The sequence below is a fragment of the Carassius auratus genome, unplaced genomic scaffold (genome assembly GCF_003368295.1).
Source record: "Carassius auratus strain Wakin unplaced genomic scaffold, ASM336829v1 scaf_tig00011586, whole genome shotgun sequence".
NCBI classification, from domain to species: domain Eukaryota; kingdom Metazoa; phylum Chordata; class Actinopteri; order Cypriniformes; family Cyprinidae; genus Carassius; species Carassius auratus.
The window spans coordinates 56,570-72,310 of NW_020524219.1; the positions used below are offsets into that span (position 1 = coordinate 56,570).

Below are 15,741 nucleotides of genomic sequence, written 5' to 3' on the forward strand. Positions count from 1 at the left end.
AGCAGATCGACGCACAGAGCATCTGAACCGAACTGATTCTTTTTTGATTGATTCTGAACTGATTCTGTGCTAATGTTATGAGCCCAGGTAAACCCATAGACAGTAAAAGAAATGGACACAGCGACCCCATTGGATTCAACAGAGACAAGGGAAGTCAATTAGAAGTACACACTTCCTGGGGGTCGAGCGTACTGCGCAGACTCAAACTGAACTTGATTACGTAAATGTCACGTGAGCAACCTGTAAGTCTTCTAACCGGTGTGCCAAGAGAAATCTGAATCACCCACCGAATCTTGCAGATGTTGTTAAATAATTTTGTCCAGTTGCTTTTATGGACTCTCTATGGGCTTCTCCATTGACTTTATGCCACCACGTCCCCCCGATTGCCTCATAGACAGTAAAATATTGCCTGCGAGCTTCTCCTCCTGTCCATATGGTAATATCTCTACTGTGCGACAGAGTCGCAGGTTATGACGCAATCGTTAGCCTATTTTTTTTTACAAAAACTGATTCTACTGGGCCACAATGGAAGATACAAGGTAATGGGGCATTTTATATATTTTCGTGTTTCTTTAGAAATAATGAGTCTTTAAACGCCTCAGATGTAAAGTTATTCGCTGTCAAAGTGATGCCAAAATGAATGGGAGTCAATGGAATGCTAACAGCAGGTGGGGGTCCGCTAGCCAATGGCGGCACCCAGGGGTGCTTAAAAAATATGAAACCCTGACCCCCTGGGTAAACCGAAGTCTTGAATCATGGGCAATCATCGCCAATGATGCCATTACGTCGAGTGCAAAAGAACCGGTGAACCATTTTCTTCAACCGATTTATTGAATCTAACTGTCCGAAAGAACTACTGGGGATCCGAAAACCGATGCAACCAGTTCTTGACTCATGAACGAGTCATTATCTGGCTCAGCTCAGTGTTTTTCTCTCTCTTCACATCAGTTCAGTCAGTGTACTGTTTGAGTAAATTAATTACTCCGTTCGAATTACTTATGATTCAGTTCGATTTGGGGAACTGGTTCAAAAAGGTCCGGTTACATCGAATGATTAGTTCGCAAACCGGATATCACAAACTGTCAGAAAGACCATCGGAACGGAAATTAAGAAACGGTTTCTGATGGACTGATATTGTAGTTGCTACTAGTGCTGCAACGACGGGTCAACATCATCGATTACATCGACTACATCGACTTTTGCAAAACCGATATGATGTACCATGGCAGCACAACTGCGATGCACGAGCGCCTCAGAGGAAAACATCTTGGCGCTCTCCGGTGTTACGGATTAACTGGTTACCGTGTGATCTGGTGACCAACTTCCATTATGAGCGTCGCGTCCATTATGAGCGTGCTTATCGCGTGCCTACATTGGAAATAACGAACTTGAGCGCGCAAAAGACGTGATATGTGAACGGCCCCTTAAAAGACAGCACGCCGCGAGACAACAGTCACAAACCACCGAGCTACCCCGAATCAGCTCCAGGGCCCGGTTTTTCAAAAGTAATCCAGTAGGATTTTGGATAATGGATTGGATCAAATCTTTAAAATGTGTTTTTCAAAAGAAAAAACGGATTACATAATCGGATTAGATCACGTAATCCAATCTCAGTTTTGATCCGGATCAAACCTTTAGTTTGGGTTTTTTAGAACTTTTTTGTAGGATTTGGACTTTTTGTAGGACTTTTTTTCTCAAAACATCTATGCTTGATACTTGTTATAAATATCTTCAATGTACAGTGTTTGTGTTGTAGGTCTCAGATGAGCAGACTGCTGGAAGAGGATGGGGTGGGGTTTTTCTCGTTTTTAGTTTTTTTTAAATGTGTGGGTTTTCATTTCAAATAAAAAAATAATTTATATTGACCCCACACTGGCTTGTTACTCTTTACATATCTATAGTTCTACATTGTGATTTCCTATCCTGTTTGAGCACTGGTTATCCAGATTTGGTGATCCTGAAAAGTTCCTATCCGGATCAGATTGATCCAATCCGATGTTGCTTTAAAAAACTGGCTCCAAAAGTAAGCTGGATTACGTGATCACGGATCACAAAAAAAGGATTACTAAATCCGGATCAATTTTATCCGGATTAAACCTTTTGAAAAACCGGGCCCAGATCTCTGGAAACCATGCTAAACCATAGCAGAACCCTAAATTTATTGCTACTGTGGTTTAATTATAAACGCTATCATCAACTCATATTTACCATAGTAAAATAATTTTCTTTGCCTCTTTATTATTTTATACTGTAAAAACTTCAACCACATTCGTTGAAAATGAATAAAGGTTGAAATATATATTAGAAGTTGCACTTATATTTTTTTTGTAAAGTTATCCAAAGGATTCATTAGCTAATTAAAAAAAGAACATTAGATTAATTATTTATTGTAATAAAAATAATCGTTAGATTAGTCGACAGAAAAAATAATCGTTAGTTGCAGTTTTTTACAGTCTATGGTTGCAGCCCTAGTTGCTACTTCAAGTAGACTGATGCAATAGCCAGCTCCAGACATGCGCTCTCCATTATTGTTCAATGTTGTGCGTTTATGCAAACAGATGTGAGTAATCATTTAAATATTTAATTAACACTTTGTAGTTATAATTGTGAATGTCTGGCGATCTGTGGAATGTTTTTGAGATGTGTAATGACGATCGCGATGTGACCGCGGTTGCGCTAATTTCCATAAACCGCGTTAGTCTGATCACATTGAACTCACACGTGCAGGGCTGGACTGGGACAAAAAAGGGGCTCTGGCATTTTTGCTCAGACCGGCCCACCACAATCGGTCCGACATAACCAACCAGTACACCATCCTTGTGGTCCCTGTATATATTCATATCTACCATTCCATTCCCCCAAACCCCTACAAAGCTGAGAAGGAGTGCCATGGACCAGTGTCCCAGAGCAAGTGGACCAGTGTACTCATTCTCTCTTGACTGACTCCCTGGTGATCAAAGTTGCTCTCCTCCACTGCTAACTCAACCTGGCTTGACTATACATAAGGACAAAGAGAGAGATGATTACAATTATTTGGAAGAGTTATTAAAAGTACACTTAGTAAGGATCCATTTTGGTTATATAGCCCTGTATTCTAGAAGAGCAGGATTTCTAGATGGACAATGTGCTTCATGTTATAAAAGCTAGTTAATCCTTTAGAACTCAATAGAATGTAGATGTAGAATATTGCTAATTCTAAAAAGATTTTTTTTTTCAATGAACCAGGCAGCAGAAATTTTACAGTTTACAATTAAGTTTACAATTGCAAGTATAGGCTACTTTGTTTTAAAGAGCTCAAACCCCTCTTTAATATGACACCAAACAACATTTAGCTCTCATTGTTGAGACTACCCATAAAAAAAGAAAAACAATCCTAGTCAAAAAAAAACAATACAAGTCAAAACATCCTAAAAATATATAAAATATTCCAATTACTCACTCACCATTAATATTGCATATAAATGATATTGGAAATTCATTAGAAACATGAGAAAATATCTACTTTGTTGAATATACAGCTTTCAAAATGCAAGGCGGGTTTTAATCCCCAAATATCATGCGTTCTACTTTTCTCCCGACGTGTAACTCGTCATGGGCGCTTTGACGCAGCCATTTTGAGTAATAATTAAAAATAATCAAATGGCATCATTTAAGTTTTCTAGAGAAGGGCCATATGTCCATTATGGGTTTTAAAGGGTAAACATTAAAATAGTCAGTCGAAGAACAACGAAGAATTTTTATTTTTTTGGCCCGCAACTTCTCCGCACCCCCCATTGCGCTTTTGTTTCTGCACTGAGCCACTGACTGCATCTGACACAAGAAATGGAGGGGGAAGGGCTGTCTATGGGGAGGGGTGGAGCCTGTTAAGAGATGATTGGGCCAGTCCAGTGTCAGTATGGAAAATTAACCAATGGGCCGCTGTCCCTGCTTTATGGGACAGTCGTTGTCCAATAAAAAAACTAAAAAAAAAAAAAAAACTAAAAAATAAAAATTATATCAACCGGCCCCCAAGTGCGTCGGCCCAACGGGCATTTGCCAGGTATGCCAGATTACCAGTCCAGGGGCCTGTTGCACAAAAGTAGGATAAGGGATTAAGCCAGGATATCTTGGTGATCCTGGCTCAATTGATCCCTAATCCGGTTGCACTAAAGCTGGATAGGGGGCAGGAGGATATGTTATGGTATAAATTACCATGGAGATTTATTCTGTGGAGCTAGCCTGCTCCAGACCGGGCTAAATTCCAGGATCTATTTAATCTCATCCCTAATGTCAGTCAGCAGTCACCACAAATGGAAACCAATAGTTATTTCACTGCTCACTATACATTGTTATCACATATAACTAGACCCACTGTCATTATTTAAACGTTTGTGATCATTAATTTCAATCATTTTGGATAAATAATGATTTTTAGATGATGTTGCTATCATTAGATAATTTACAGTTTCCCATAGACTATAAGGCTATATATAAAATGATAGAATATTAGGGCCACAGAGGGAAAAAAAGACAAGTCATAATATTGTAACCAGTTGTTTTAGAGGACAGTTGTTAAAATGACAGATGTGGGGCATTTCGTGAAATTGTACTTCAGTATGGTTTCATAAACAAAGACATGCTGATGTGCCAGAATATGAAGTATCACATTGTCATAACTATCAAAACTGTAAAAAGAATATGTTGCTTTTCTGCAGAAAGAACCAGCGTCATAAATTTATGACTATCCTTTTTCCTCAGTGGGGCCCTAGTACTCTGTCATGTAAACAAATACACATTCCATAGGAATATAAAAACACAATGTGTAACATTATGTTCCTTAATTGAATAAGGACAAAACAAATCAGGTAAACTATCAGCTCCTTTCGAAACTGAAGTCACAGTGACTCTACAAGATGGAAAGCACAGAATCAAAGCATATTATACAAAATGATACATACACATTCAAAGGTCTGTATATAACACACCCTGCATGTCTGCACACTAAAATAAATGCAGGACAAATCCATACACATCAACTGAACAGACAAATGAATGGATGCAGTAGCCTCCCTGCAGCCTTGTATTACACACAGTATACCGCACAAACATCATAAGAGGCCAAATTCCTAAAAAAACCAACCCAAAAAAAAAAAACCCTATTTCCTCTGCCACAGCAGGACATTTTTTTACCTAAATTGAAAGCACACATACGAACTAAAATAATTCAACACATATTGGTCCCTCAGCAGCCGACCACTGTCGTCATCAGGGAAGATTGCCGGATTGTCCCAGTCCATGGCTGGTGGCACTCTGGGGGCCCTCTCCTTCCTCAGGCAGGCCACATTGTGGAGGACAGCACAAGCCACAGTAATATCACATGCCCTAACAGGGTTGACCCTTAATTTGTGAAGGCAGTGAAAGCGTGCCTTCAGGAGGCCAAAGGTCATTTCAACTCTGGCCCTGGTCCTGGCATGGGCATGGTTGTAGGCCTGCTGTGCTTCCTGGGGGGGGTCTGTGAAAGGTGTCAGGAGAAAAGGCTGTCTCCCAGCAACACACCAGAGAATTCACCTGTCAACACAAAATCTCATTACTACCTCATAAACACAGTGATATTCTTGACACAGCCATGATGGTTATAAATGGGGGTTGTGTGGCTTACCTTGTGATAGGCACTGATAGATTTCAGAGGCCCGAAAGATTCTGGAGTCATGGACTGAGCCAGGCCATTTTGCCACAACATTGCTGATCACACAGTCAGCATTGCAGACCATCTGAAATCATAAGATGAGGAATATTACACCAATCAATGCACATCATTGGCAATGCAGAGTGTTCGTCAATGGACAATATCAAAAAGTTATGTTCACCTGAACATTAATGCTGTGAAAGGATTTCCTATTCACAAAATCGGCCTCATGGGCACCTGAGGGGGCTTTTATCCTTATGTGTGTGCAGTCCACTGCACCAATAACATTGGGGAAACCGGTCACACAAAGTAATGAGTATCCTACTATGTGTTAACAGTTGTCCTGTAATTTGTAGATCCTCTTACCTGCAATCCTATAGAACTACTCTTTCATGTCACAGAGTCTTCTGTGGCCAGGGAAGGAGATGAAGACATCTGCTAATGCTTTGATAGCCAGACACACACTCCTTATTGTGTGGCCTTGTTCAGCTGTTCTGCATCCCCCACTGATTACAGGAAGGCTTCACTAGCAAAAAAGCGCAAGGCCACACAAACCATTTGCTCCACACTCAGTGCATGGCTCCGTGCAGTGCGGTGCTTAATCCTGGGATCCAGTAGTCTGCATAGATACCTGATGCCATCTGCAGAAAACCTGTATCTTTCATATAGATGGTCATCAGGGAAGGCCAGTGGGTCCAACCGGTCCCTGAAGACCCTTTCTCGCCTGAAGGCTCTCCTCAGCACAAGTGCTTCTTCATCCACCACATCTCGCAAGAATGGGCATGCCATTGTCAGAGCAGAAAGGAACACACAATTTTGGGCCTTCATATAGGCTAGTGGCCACACCTGGTGCTGGGCAAAAGAGGCCGGTGCCTTATAACGATGACTTGGTTGTACTGATTGCTGTGAAAATAAAAAATACCTTAGAAAGATGCCACCGTCCTGTGTGCTCACAATAAGAGCTCATATGTCATGGCTCACTTGACTTTACGAGAATATACCTAATTTTTATTTTGAGCCGTGTCATCTTCTTGGAGCTGGGGGAGGAAAGAAAAATAATTATTAATACATTTGTGTTACAGTTAGCATACAGTGTACATTGAAGGCATATCTCACCTCCCTCTAAAGTTTTTTTATTTCAAGGTCCAGTTTCCTAATTGTCCTCTTTTTTATTTCGGACTCCAGTGCAAGATTTTCTATCTTTTTCTTCTTGTACTGAATGTCTATGTCTGCCAGTTCTATTTGGCGCCGGAGGTGGTTGCCATACAACTTTCTGATAGCTTGTGAGCTCTGTGAACACAATACAATTAGCGCAGCTGGAATTTGGCAGGATGTGGTGTCCTTTTATTAATACGCACTATGTTGCCAGGCTGGTTTTCCCACTGTATAGGACATACCTTGAATGAAGCGGGTGGCATCTTGGGAGGAACCTATGCTCGTCTCTTTCCCCCCAGGGATCCCCTCTAAGACGGGCCTGCCTTTATTTAGCTCCAAGGCCATGTCCTCTGCTGGGGTAAGGTCAGCCTTTGGTGACCCACCACCCATGCCTTGTCTGTGGGTATTCTTTTTCACTGCTAAAACAGTACAGACAATGTGTGAGCAGGCACCTTCTGGGTACAATATATGCTTGTGCTTTGTTAAATATTAGTCACGGACCATACCATTCTGCAGAATGTTCTTGTATTTGATTTTGACCTGCTGCCATGTCCGTTTTGGCCCATTCATGTTTAATCTACATCACACGCACACACATTCTTTATCACAAGAACATTTAATGGAGTCACACTGACAAAAATGACTTGGTATTTTTGTATTGTTTTCAGTAAATATAAATATATATATATATATATATATATATATATATATATATAGATGTATTTTCTTGATTTTCTAAATGACCTAGCAAAATAAGTATAGGTTTAGACCAAAAATATAAACTTCAAGTAAATGTGTGCTTAAAACAAGCAAAATTTAAATATCTGTCAATATAATAAGAAAAATTCTCTTGAAATAAGTTTACTTTTTCCATAAACACTTACTTTTAGAAAAGTTCTCTTGTTTCACTGGCAGAGTTTTTTGCTTATTTTGCTAGGTTATTTTGCTCTAGAAAATATTTAAGATTTTTTTTACTGAAAACAAGACAAAAATACTAAGTAAGAAAGACATTTTTGCAGTGCAGTGAGCAACCGACCTTGGGTCCTTTGAAAGGCGCTATATAAATTAAAGTGATTATTATTATAATAGCTCATCTATGCATTCAAGAAAATTTTATTTATATAGCACTTTTCACAATTGTTTCATTCTGTCAAAGCTGCTTTACATTAATAAAAGCAGGGGAAACACAAAAAAAAACCGGTGGACAACATAATAAGCAGAGTACAACGGCTAAGATTAAACCGTACTGAGCGTAGTAACGTAAAATAATAATGTAAGGCTTTAATAATAATAAATCATAGCTTTATACAGTGTGATGGAGTTACGTTACACAATTTCACTCATATATGCAGTGCATTTCAATAAAAAAAATTTAACCGTTTCATAATTACAGTACAACTGCGTTTTTGCAGATGTGAATTAAATATTTGATTTGTAATTGTGATGTTTCAGCGGAGCAGTGAGTGTGTAATTGTGCACTACTTACGCATTCAGGCGGTCTGCAATACTTTGCCACGCTTTTCTCTTTGCTTTATCACTGTTGCGGTGTTGCCTTTCTTCTTAATTATATCTTTTACCTCCTCGTATGCCTCCATGAGGATTTGTGCTTCCGACGGGGAAAAGTACGCGGCTCTAGTTGCCATGGTAAATCAGTTAATCTGTGATCTGTGGCGGGGTCTATTTGAGTGAGCCGTGAGCGCGCACCTATCCAGGATTGGTTTCACCTGGCTTAATGAATCCGTGTCTGCTCATCCTGGCTTGGTCTTTGTGCAACCAATTAAGCCTGGACGCACATGTTTTGGCTTTATTGAGCTCAGCTGAGTCATTTATCCCGGATGTCTTAATTCTACTTTTGTGCAACAGGCCCCAGCCCTGCACATGTGTTGTTGTATTTCCTGCTGCGTCATGCCGTGTATTGGAGTTTACTTTCTGACAGATTGCTTGTTATATTTCTAGATTCTTCGAGTGCTTGATGATCTTCTGCATCCCATGATGAGCAAGCCTCCTGTCCAACAACATCTCCAAGGCACACAGATCCATATGACTAGCAGGTTTACCCCAAACATACACTAATGCTATCCTCTGAAATAATATTACAATTTAAAATAGCAGTTTTTGGTGAAATGTAATTTATTTCTGTGATGTGCAGCTGTATTTTCAGTATCATTAATCCAGTCTTCAGTGTCACATGATCTTCAGAAATCATTCTAATATGATGATTTACTGCTTTAGAAACATATCTGATTATTAACAATGTTGAAAACCGTTGTGCTGCTCAGTATATGAATGTCTATATATATATATATATATATATATATATATATATATATATATATATATATATATATATATATATATATATATATATATATATATATATATATAGAGAGAGAGAGAATTCTTTGATAAATAGAAAATTCTTCTTGACACTAACTTTTTATTAATTTAATGTGTCCTATAAAAATATGAATTTATTTTTAAAAATGTAGTCTACATTAGTCTAACATTCAGATTTATCAGAAGTGTTTCTTTGGCAAAGAGCAGCATATTATAATGATTTCTGGAGGTTCATATGACACTAAAGACTGAAGTAATGATGCTGAAAAATCAGCTTTGATCATAGCAATCAACTGACCCTTCGCAAACAACCGTCCCTCCTTAAAAACTGTAGCTATGTCTGACAAGCCATGCTGCTCTCACAGTACACACCTTGTTCTCAGACAGCGAATAATACATCGTGGACCAAAGAGGAAACTGACAACACAGTTCACTTCTGGTATGAAACAAGTTTTCAGCTTTTAAATTTGCCCCCCCACTTTTTTTTTTTTTTTAAAGAAATTCAAACAATAAATAGTGTTTTGTGCTGTTTTAATGTTTACAGATCGCTGTAGCACCTCAGTTCAAGCAGCACACATGAACCGATTTATTCATATTTAATTGAAGCACAAAATAAAAGATGTCACACGTCTTTATACAACATTTTTCAAGTTTTAAGTCCACCGAAGTTAATCTACTCTCCTGTCTACTGTATTTTCTGCACCATAAGGCGCACCGGATTATAAGGCACAGTCTCAAAACAGTGAGTTTAGTTGAACTTTATTCTATTATTTAACAATACACTCACATTATTTTTTTTAATCAATCTTCTCCCACAGATCCATCAAAGTCCTCATCTTCTGTGTCCGAGTTGAACAGCTGGGCAACAGCTTTTGAACAGCTTTCTTCATCAAACATGCCGGGTTCCCTCTCATCATGGTTGATCACTGCCAGTGTACGTATTAAATCCCTGTGTCAGCGGGAAATGGTCTGACAGTCAGGTAAACGGAGCGCTTACCAAAGTCGCACAACAAAATTTTTACAGATTTTGGAACTCAGTGTACACATAAGGTGCACTGGATTATCAGGTGCACGCCTGATTTTTGAGAAAATGAAAGGCTCTTAGATGCACATTATAGTGCGGAAAATATAGTTATTTGTTTGTCAGGCAAGATGGCAGTATTGGCGTTATGATAGGTCAGATCACCTGTCAATCAAGCTAACTGTGAACGTTCAATTACATTTTAACATGTATTCACAAAGAAAACATCTCATGTTTCACTTCTGTTAAATGTGATGAAATAAATCTTTATTTTGAAATATGAACAGCTATGCTAATCTTTCTCCTTTTGTTTTCCTGTTTCTCCAGCCTCGCGTGTGGAGACTTCAGAAGATGCCAGACCTCACAAAGATTTCAGATGATGGAAACTATAGATGAACATGCAAAGCTGCTAAAAATCCTTATATTGTAATCATTGCCCTAAAAAGTAAGTTTTCAGGGTGATTTAAGGTGTGCTCCTACATTTTCTGCTTGTACTCCTATGTATTTATGATACAAATGTAAATGAACATAAAAAAACTGTTGCATGCCTTTCTCATAAGCCCTCGCCTGTTAGCAATGCTAATTTTATTTAAAGATGTTATTACTGAGATAATTAAAAAAGTAATTGTGACGAGTGGGATGGGGCCGAGAGCCTTGGGAACGGAGCGAGGCTGGTGGAGTGATTGGGAAATGAGTAGGGATGAGTATCGAAAACCGGTTCCATTTTTAGAACCAGTTCCAAATTTCCAAGAACGGGGTATTCGATAAGATGCGTGCATTTCGATTCTGCTTAATGATTCCAGCTTTCAAATTCCAATTTGATTAAAAACGATAAAGTGCAGGAACAGAAAGAATATGCGCCCTGTGTGTGTGCATCACATGAAGCGCAAGCGCGTGCACAGAGAGCAGCTGTCGCGCTGCAGGTTCCCGGTTTGTGTCCGTTCTTGGACTGTTCCGTGTATTTCCACTGTAGAAAAGGTTGTTCAGAGTAGAAAGTGACTTCTTTCATATTTGTCGACCAATATACAGAAAACTACATCAGTATATCATCATAAACACAGCCGTTTTTGTCTTACGTGAATGTAAACAGATGAGAAAGAAAACACAAATGTACAGTGTTTTTGCTTAGAGACAACAGCCTAATAAACGTGCTGCCTGTCATTAATGTTAATCAAAGAACAAAAGAAAACCATTCACTGATCTTGACTGAATATATTTAATAACTTTAATTGATTAATCTTTATTTTATTTATAAAAAGAAAACAATGAGGTGTTTTGTCTTTAACACTTTAATATTTGAACTGTATATTCATCTAGTTGTTTTTGCTATGGTATTTGTTTAACGCACAGGCAAAATTCCTCTTGCAGTTTTTTGTAGGCTGCTGATTTTTGCTCATGTTATTCAGCTGCAACAGAGTACATTGTAAAAAATAGAATACATGTTTGACATCTAAATGTTTGACTTATTTTTTTTTTAATATTGGATTTTTTATCTTATTGGAATCTAAACTAGGAATCGATAAGAATCTGAATCGAAATCAATAAAATTCAAATGATACCCAACCCTAGAAATGAGGGACACCTGCTCCACTCACCGGTCTCGCATCCCACGGAGGAGATGGGAGGGATACAAAAGAGGAGCGACTACAGTGAAGGACGAGAGAGGACCAGGCCTGGACTTTATTTTGTGTTTGTGCGTGACAGTCGTCTGCGAGGGGCTGGCACCATGTTTTTTCTTTATTTTATTATTAAAGTTACAGCCGTTACAGTAATATTTTCACTTTATTAAACGATCCTCTACGAAAATACAGTTTCACAGTGTTATCAATGTACTTTCAGGGAGGAACTTGTCAGCAAATCTACTTCACAGCACTTCAGTGAAAGCAGTTAACAGTTACAGATGTATGTTGGATCAGGGTCAGATCTGAATTCTGCAGGTAGGTAGATCTCCAAGAGCAGGATTGTACAGCCCTGTTATATTGCTAATGTATGATGCATTTTGTTTTTATTGAAGGTTTCATGTGATGACCGTTGAAGAGATCAGCACATCAGATGTTGGCCTGGACAGCTGTACCTACAGTACACCACACTGACTTCTTTGCATGGATAGCTGACTAATACTATTATGTTCTGTGAAGGTATTATTATAGCAAACCTGTGACAGTGAAAATGTTGTCATGAATAGTCACACATTCATATTTGTAAATTGAAAGTCACAGATAATTTTCAGTACTAACACTGTTTCTTTTTAACTAATTCTCTCCAGTAAACACAACAAAACAGTTACACCATTTCATATTCTGAGGTGCACAAACCCTATTCTACAAATAAGACAACAACAGTATAGACCCTTTGCACGTGATGTCACCCTCTACTCGCGCGAATTGTGAACGCCATGACGGACGGCAGAAGAGCTTTGCTGTAGGACCTACGGCAAGCCAAACGAGTACGAGTTTGTGTTCGTTCGTGTAATAAAAGTTTATTTTTATTTTTTTTATTGTAAGCACAGTGCAGGGATAATGGTCAAACGGTGTATTTACAATGTTAAAGTGGCTGACAATAATAAATATTTTTATTAGGAATAAAACTGCATCGTTTTTTAACTGTGCAGAGCAGTAACGTTAGCTGAATAGTTAGGAAAAGGAGGAAAAAGGTAAGGGTCGGTATCCAATCCTACGATCTCAAAGTTCTCCAAATACCATTCTTTGTGAGCACCTACCAGATACCCTACCTCGACCGATAACGGCACAACAGCTTGTTTAATAGAAGAAGCCATAAAGTTTAGTGTTATTTATTTCAAACTGATTGAAACTTCCACTACTATTTAGCTTGTGCTTCCGGGTATTCTGCTGTCCGTTATGGCGTCCTTTTGTTTCACTTAAGCTGGCAAACGATGTCAGCTTCAGAACGGATATTGAGGAACTAACTGATCTCTGCTTCATTACAGTTCGCACATTTTTTCGTCACAAACATTGATCTGCCTTTTTTTGGGGGGACCACCGTGCATTTGAAAGGGGCTTTAGTCTAGCACACTACACATAAGTTATTTACTATTATTTTATTTTTTTACAAATAAGAGCAAATTGAATGGAAATTAATTGAATAGAAAAGGTAAGTGCTTTTGGAAAATGGCTGAAGACTCAGCTGTTCAAATTAATAAAGGCAGGTCATTCTACCATGATCTTATCTACAAATACTACTATTCTCATAAAGTCTGTAAATATGTCCAGTTCTAATAAACACACATTTCAGGAAAAAAATATTCAATAATATGAGCAAAATTCAATGCAGCCCTGCATAAATCTGGTATAACTGAGCCTGTGAATTTGTTAATTTGTAGAATAGGATTCATGTACCTGTAGTGAAGATTTTGAGAAGGTTTTGTTGTGTTTGTGAGAGAGAAAGAAACAAATACAAGCTTGCAACCCCAAAAACATTTTCTTGATGATTTATTGAAATATTCTCTACAAATACAAATTCCAATGTCACAAGTGCTCAATTTTGTTATAATAATGTACAAAGTGTCTCGATTGTACAGTAGATGTACTGGATGCAAATATAACAGGGACATTAATAACTGAATATTCAGGGGATGCAAACTTATCACTTTTAATTAAAAAATGACATTTTGAATCCAAAAATCATTTGCACGTTTTGTGTAGATCTAAAGAGTTTTAAAAAGCGAATTAGTTAAATAGCACATGCTAAATAACACAAGGCATTTTTTGTTTACATTTTATATATGTAATAAAAAGAAAAGAAATACATGTTTTACATCAAATGTTGCCATTTTATATGAAACTATAAAAAAGATAATATTTTTAAGGCACATGATAAAAAATTACCCCGACACTTTAGAGAATTTAATCATGGAGTCATAGGACATATATATAAAAAAAAATCTACTAAAAATTAACTTTATTGTCTAATTGTAGCCTACATGATCAAACTTGACCTGGTAAGGTCACATCCCTGATATTGCAAACAGCTCAAGTATTGATTGCAAATGAAAACTGATGGATCTCCTATGCACCTCTGTCTTCTTTATAAATCATCATCTCACTCGTATGTCTTTTATTTTGTGCAACACAAAAGCAAAGAGTGACAGCCTCAGTCACCATTATTTTTTTATATGTGTGTATATATAATATTTTTTTAGAATTTTTTTTTAGAAAAGCAATGATAGTGAACTGTGACTGAGGCTGTCAGTTTTTTTAAGGTTCTGCCTTTCATCTTCTTTTGTGACCCACTGGAAAGAAGTCAAACACATTTGGTCTTTTTTATTTTTTATTCAGTGAATACAGCTTCTAATTTGTTACTTGACACAATTTATATTAGCCTATAATATACTTTATACCTATTTGTGTGTGTATTTGTGTGTTAAAGCATTTTCTTGACTTAGGTTTGTGCTCTACACATGTATTTGTAACTGTGTATAAACTGTATTGTATAAATAATAAAGAAATTGTGACTGAATGTGATGTGTTTAATAAAGTTTTATACAGGCTAATTTACTGAGTAGTAAGTATGTGAGATTTGTAAAACAAGCAGAAAATGTGAATAGTAAGTACGTTTACCCAAATGAAATCAACGTCGTTTCAACGTTAGGTAAGCAAACCAATTAGATCGATTTTATGTTGAAAACGTATTGATTCTCTGACGTCGTTTCAACTGACTGAAAATCAACGTCTATTCAACGTTAGGTAAGACAACCAATTGCGTCGATTTTCCGTTAGTTTTGAATGGCGTGCCCGACATCGGATCAACGTTAACCCGATGAGCAAAACGATGTTGGATCGACGTCGGAGATCAACGTCGTTCGACGCTGCGAGAAACGTCGATTCTAATTGATTCTATGTCAGTTTGCTATCTGGGTACTCTAGCCAATGTTGTCACGTCATGTGACAAAAGAACGAACAACCCGAAGTCCCGAAAGATGAACTAATCAATTCTCTTTCCGGCTCAGACTGCACTGGTTTTAGCGTATGGGTCTGTGATTATGGAACAACTCGACCCGAAGACTCTAATCAGAGACAGTGTGTAAACCTGGAGTTAGGCATATGCCCAGTCTCTGTTCTTGCGCTAGGGGAGTTGCATTCTGATTGGATCAGATAGCATACTGCGGGAGTACAGGGCCGCGGAAAATCGTGCTGTAAAGCGATTTAGAAATTGCGCACGCTCAAATCGTGATTTTATGACTATTTCTATTAATCACACAGCCCTACAATGAACTGGCAATGAACAGAAAATAACTCGGGCTGGCACCGCTCAGCAAAACAGCAAAACCAGATCCAGCCAGAGCTTGGCAGCAAGTAGACAGTCAGCTGAGCAAGCAGTCAGGAGGAAACATGTTGACAGCCATTTATGCATGTTTTTTATATGTTGTTCTGTAGCATATGCAGCAAAAATATAAATTGGTGGTTTATTCTTAAACAAATCAGCGAGCTTGAATAGTGGAAGCAAAGTTACAGTTATATATAATTTTTTTGTTATTTAATTATATATATGAAATGATGTTAAGGGGGGGGGGGGTGAAATGCTATTTCATGCATACTGAGTTTTT

The 15,741-nt window shown here is 38.0% G+C and overlaps 2 long non-coding RNA genes across 2 annotated transcripts; both read right to left on the bottom strand.

The window, feature by feature from the left end:
* Positions 1-4,822: 4,822 nt before the first annotated feature.
* Positions 4,823-5,939, bottom strand: LOC113073186 (uncharacterized). The gene is made up of 3 exons (XR_003280455.1): positions 5,847-5,939; positions 5,639-5,750; positions 4,823-5,547 (listed from the first exon to the last, which is right to left on the bottom strand). It is a non-coding gene; the product is annotated as an uncharacterized LOC113073186 (long non-coding RNA).
* Positions 5,940-6,263: 324 nt separating this feature from the next.
* LOC113073187 (uncharacterized) lies at positions 6,264-7,054 on the bottom strand. Its single transcript, XR_003280456.1, has 3 exons — positions 7,024-7,054; positions 6,782-6,955; positions 6,264-6,702 (listed from the first exon to the last, which is right to left on the bottom strand). It is a non-coding gene; the product is annotated as an uncharacterized LOC113073187 (long non-coding RNA).
* Between the last annotated feature and the right edge of the window lie 8,687 nt (positions 7,055-15,741).